Genomic DNA, 6,074 nt, shown 5'->3' with positions numbered 1-6,074 from the left:
ATTTGACACTGATGCCACTCACCAGTGGCAGCACGGCTGCTCCCTGAATGCTGCTCCACCAGCACAGCACTGCAGTCTCTCATTAGAACAACCTTAATTTAATTAAGAATATTTTAACACAGACAAAAGGTGATTAAAAAGCCTGTCATTCATTGCATGCAGTTTCTTAATTTCTGTTCTTTGAATACATGAGCTCATCACAAAGCTGCCACTGATACACCATGTGGGCCATCAGTCCTCTCCATGGCACAGTGCCTGTAGCACACAATGAACACCCTTTCTACCTCACATTTACTCACTCAGTGGCAGTCTCATCCTCCAAAATACTTCAAAAAGGTGGTTGCTTTTTGAAATTGCCTTACAAAAAAACCCCTGTCTAATAGACTTCAGATATGGGTTTTTTTTTTTTTTTTAAAGACACCCACAGAATTCCTTCTACAGCATGAAAAGGGAAGAGAGTTAACACCTTGGACACTTGGTGCACACAAGTGAAATCTTCCTCCCATAAATTCAGGTCAACAGCAGTTGGCATTGTTACTTGAAGAGCCATGATTTGTCTACAGCTTTCATCCCTGAGCCTTGAGGAAAGGTGCTCCAGGGGGACTCCTGATCTAGAGGATATCTGTTTGCAGCATTGCACATGGACATCTGAGAGCTGAAACAGCGCTTGAGTCAGCCAGGCTAAACACACTAAAGCCAGCAATCTGCTATGACATTGCTCTTTAATGTCCAGTCTGGTAAAACTTCACACTCAGATAGCTCTGCCAAAATTATGAGCTACCAAATTTCAGATTATTATATTATCCCATTGATTTGCACTGGGGTATGTTCCCTGAAACACATCCAAGAAATGCCATAAAAGCATGCACCTAGAAATGGCAAAAATAATAACCCCAGAAAACAAAAAAGAGAGGTAACAATAGGAGAATTCATTGTAGGAACAGCAGCATATCAAAGCAATGACAGAAAATCAAGCCCTAACAGCACAGAGAAGGCATGCAGAACAAACATGACTTCTCTCACTGTACTAAGGATCTGGAATGACAGACAAATCAAACACTGGAGCACATAGTCAAATCCTAAAGAGCAGCATGGAGGTTTCTGGCCAAAACAATGTTATTTATTACAAGCTTCAGTATTACCTCAGTATTCTTTCAGAGGCAGATCTGACTCTTAAGTTTTCTTCCTAAAAGTGACGGTTTCTTACTCACCATGAATGCTAATAAAAGATACAGGGTATGAGACATATCCAGCAAATACCCAGCCTGGATTACTTCATTTTACTTTTCTTCTTCTGTGTCCAAATCTACATTGTTGCTCTTGACTGATGCTTTTAACAAGGAGAGTGCCCAGCTTGGCCCCCAGGTCAGAATGCATTATGGTCTTTGCAGAATAGGACTATCAGATTTACCCCACTGTTTGAGTAGCTGTCTAAGCTACTACCCTAAGCATGATATTCAGCTTGCTGCATTAATGCCAGATTTCTTGTGTGCAATTCTAACTGTAAAGAAACCGGCTTGATCCCAGGCTGAGTGAGAGCAGCATTTATACCCTTGGAGGTGGTATAAAGAGAAGAGAGACAATAACTGGTGGGCATGAAACAGAATCTGTGTTACAGGGGAAAAATGGATATCTGCATCCTTCAAGATTGCAGTTAACTCCCCCTTTCAGCTCTAAGCTGAATGATTGCCACTGGAAGACATTGAAGTCTTGCTCCATAGTTGTACAAAAATCTTAAAGACATTAAGGGAAACAGTAGGAATAATAGTTGGCTAAAATCAAACACCCTGGGTATGAAAAACCAACAAAATCAACATCAGTGCTATTTCTGATGAATAACAATTGACATAGCTGAGAGTTGAAACATGGGAGAAAGGAAATCCAAAAGAGAGAATCTGCTACATTCTATAAAATAAACTGCTAATTTCTCAGGATACCCTTATGTCATGAGTGTGCCACAGGACACTTGTCACATTAAACAACTGCCCAAAAGACATAAATGTATATCTGATAATCTTTTCTTTGGCATGAAACGTTCTGCATGGCTTTGGATGCCTTTGGAGAATCTGAACTGTTGGCTCACTAATGAGACGTGTCCCTCATTTATGCATGACTGGGCCTTAGGCTTCCCAAAGAGGCCAGACCTACCTGAGGGGCTCTGCAAAGCAAACACCAGCTCCAGGAAAGGCAGTAAACACAAGAATACCTCTTAAACAAATAATTACACAAGCACAGTGCTGGGAGAACGGATGCATTCCAGACTTGTACTAGTTGAGAGTTTCTGGATAACAAATTAGCTCAGCAACACTTGACATTAATCCCTTTGTTCTCTGTACATATTAAGTTGCTCCCACATTGTCTGTGGTTAACAGACAGAATATGGGGAGCTGTCTGTTACCTGGAAGTACTCTGAATACTGACACAGAAATTTCTACTCTTCTTTAATGGTAAATAACCCTTCCATGTCAACAGTACATTCTAAACGCCTACACAAACATTTTATTTGACCTAGCAGACTCCTAGTTTTCCTTCTTACTCTTCTGAATGGGTCTGAAGTTCAAACTCTGCCAGTAAACCTGACTGTAAGTCCCACCTGTACTGCCAGTATTCTCCAATGCTACTGATATCTAAAGAGCCCCACTTAGAGACTGAAGACTGGATTTTTTATTAAGCTACAGGAAAATATTCTTCTTAATTAAGTATAATTTTGTATAATTAATCTCTACAGAAAGCATTAATTTACCTTGCTATCTCAGATTTCCCCAGAGCAAACCTTTACAGTTCAAATGATCCCTCCATGCATCATCATAAATCACTGTACCTTAGTGATGCAGCCTGCAAGTACAAAGAGCTTCCCACGCACTGATTCTGTCAAAACAGAATATATATGCCACATACAGCACACATGTGAATTCCAGCCTCCAGCAACACAAATCCTGCCACAAGATGCTCCAATGAGAGCCAGTCTGTCAGCATCAGCAAGGCTCTCTCCCTTCACAGCTCTGGTGTTTCACATATGTCAGCAACCCAGGAATCACCTATGAGCCAACTCAACAAGCTGGTGACTAGCAGTCTAGTTTCCCAGACCTGCCCTGTTTGGGAAACTGTTCCCTGAATTCCTGTTCTTACCTATTAAAATGAAGGCTGTCTTCCATGTACCTGGAAAATGAGGCAAGGAAAGTAGGCAGGCAACGACAGCCTACGTTCACAGACAAATAAAATGGGAGGGTGCAGGACAGGCCTAGGAAAGAACTAGAGCTAGAGACTGAGCATTTGCTGAATGAGTTTGATTGAGCACTGGCAAATTTGAGTAGAACATCTATTCTGCTCAGCATCTCTGTCTTCTGCACACTCTTTTGCTTTGAGTGACGTGAGCTTTCCAAAATTTAATAACTTTGATGACAACAATGTAACTTCAACTTCCTTAGTATGTCATTTTCAAAAGCTACAACAAATAATGGCTTTTGGTACAAATACTGTTTTTCTTCTAAATATTCAAAAAATATGCTTGGATAATTGTTACTTCTTGGCTGCAAACAAGAACAACCCTATAGTGGATGCACTTAAGTATGAGAAGTCCCATGGCTTCCCAAGCTCCATGGTGAATATTAAAAAAACACCCAAAATAATCCCCCAAAGCCCAGGCACCCAAAAAGCTGGTAAAAAAAATAGAAGAGGGAGGAGGAAACACTACTTCTAAAATGTATTAAGTACATGTGCATTCATATACAAAATCTACTAACAGCATGATTCTTCTGGAATTTAATTTATAGTTTGGGAGAGTTTGATATGACCAAAGGTTACAAGCATATTTTTCAGCCAAACTTGTCTGCCTCTTCTGTGAAGCTCCCACTGAACTAGACTGGAGATGGGGGAGGATGATTACTTACTGTTTTGCACTCTGGGCAGGCTTTCAACATCAGCCAAAAAGCAATCAGCAATTACAAGTTGTACAATGTGACAAAGACCATGCTGAGCACTGGTTGAGCATTCTGGCTGCACACCGTTTCCTCGCCAAGAGTTAATGAGATAATTTTTCTCCTTGGAAGATATGCCACTTCAACCTGAGTAAAGGCAGCCTTTACACAAGCAGTATCTCCCCTAAAGCAGGTCCCTGAAACAAAACATTACCTAACTGTAGTCTGCAGCTCCATCACTACAGGCAGGCAAGGCTCCTCTGACCTCTGACAGTAACTGCTTGCAAATGGGATGTGCTACTTACCCAGAAGTTCCAGGATTGGTGTGTTTACATCCCTTCAACATGTCTTTGGTGGGTGGCCTTTCTCCATTTTGATTTTTGTTGTTTCTACCCCCTCCTCTTTCCCTTGAAGTACCATCATTATTATTTTTCTAACAACAATTCCTCAGTGTGATTAAGGCTCTCTGGCTACAGGAGGTATTTTTACTTTTGGCTTAATAAAACAAAACAATGTAGCAGAAATCCCCCAGGTCCTTGAGTGGATTCAGGCAAAGCTTAAGTTTTGATCATCCCTGCTAATTGTTTCTAGCTAGATCAGAATAAAGCATTTAAGGAACTTAAGCCTATGTCTAACTTAAGGCAAGGAGTAAAGACATTATCTTGAACCTGAAGGTGCCTCTGATCATCTTTATATCTTACTGAATGGTGAAGAAAGCAATCTTCATGCCTGCTAATACTTGAACTTCTTAAGGTTTCTTATTAAAAAGCATTCCCCTGAAAATGAAATCTGAAACAGGGTCAGCAGAGACTGTAAGAGGATTTTGTAGTTAGTCTAAGATTTCACAAGGAAAATGGGTTCAGGAGATTTTTTTTCTTTTAATCAACTAAATGAGAATAGTAAGGAAAAATGTCATCAATGAATGCCCCACTTAGGCTTATTCTATTACACAGGCAGAATGGGTGGTCTGCAAAACAGGTTAGCAACACTGAAGGGATGGCTCTGTCAGAATTTCCCACTGAGACCATTTACAGACAGTCTATGTAAATCCTGACCCTTTTGACGACAAATTTTCCAAACTCAAGTTCAAATTTTCAAATGTTTATCCCTGGGTGTCAAGGTCTGATTGTCAGGAACTGGGGTCCCATCTAGACATTTAACAAAGGGTTCAGATTTTTGCAAGACCACTATGTAAGTAATTGAAGACTTCTGAAAACTGGCCAGGAGTTACAAGGAGCTGCTTCTATTGCATGAAATAACCTTTACTTAGCCTGGTTCACCCCTTGTGCCACAGACATAAATCTGATGTTTCTGCACAAGACTGCAAAATGGTGTAGCATTGCTGTAGTAATCTGTGGAGGTGTTGTGAACTGTGAACAGATGAGGCCCTGCATCAGCAACAATGTTCAGCATGGCATTGCAGCAAGTGAACAGGTGCACAGTGGACATCCCTAATATCCATGTGTTTAATTACTGCTACTGTGACCATTTATTGTACTTTAATGTACAGCACATATAGTAGAGCTGCTTGAATTTTTCCAATGCCTGTCCTTTCCTACTAGTTAAAAAAACAAACAAACAAAAAGAAAACAAAAAGTAAAAAAAAGGAGAAAAAAAAAAAAAGAAAAAAAGAAGGCAGGCACCTTGTCTTTGCCAGAAGAGGAGGTGACAGATCATGACAGAGTCTCAGGATGTGCTCACCAAGGAGCAGCCCCAGTCCATGATTGGTGCTCCTGTAGGGAGCAGTGAGCAAGAGGCTGTAGTTTGAAGCAAAATCTCTACATGTCAATTATTCTACCTTGCCAGGAAAGAGTAACTAGAGAATAACTCCCTGATGCCTTCACCTCTCTCCTGCTACCCCCACTGGTTTGCATCCATCACCATGAAGACTTCTCTCAGTTATTCATCATCATATGAGGGATTCCTTTCCAAGGGAGGTACTGAGAGGAATTTTCCACTTCTCCCTCCCTTCCATCCACTGTGCACAGCAGCAATTTCATTTCATGACAAGCCCAGGATTCCAATGTCAGAGGCTTCAGGCTTTTGCAAATAAGGAACAAGTAGGTTCCAGGAACAGGAAACATAATGACTACATTAAAAATCTTCTCTGAGAAAGAAAACTCATCACATGTTTCCAAAAAGGAAGGTGAGCTAAAG

Source organism: Erithacus rubecula (assembly GCF_903797595.1).
Source record: "Erithacus rubecula genome assembly, chromosome: 5".
Lineage (NCBI taxonomy): Eukaryota > Metazoa > Chordata > Aves > Passeriformes > Muscicapidae > Erithacus > Erithacus rubecula.
Note: the sequence above shows the minus strand (reverse complement) of the source record.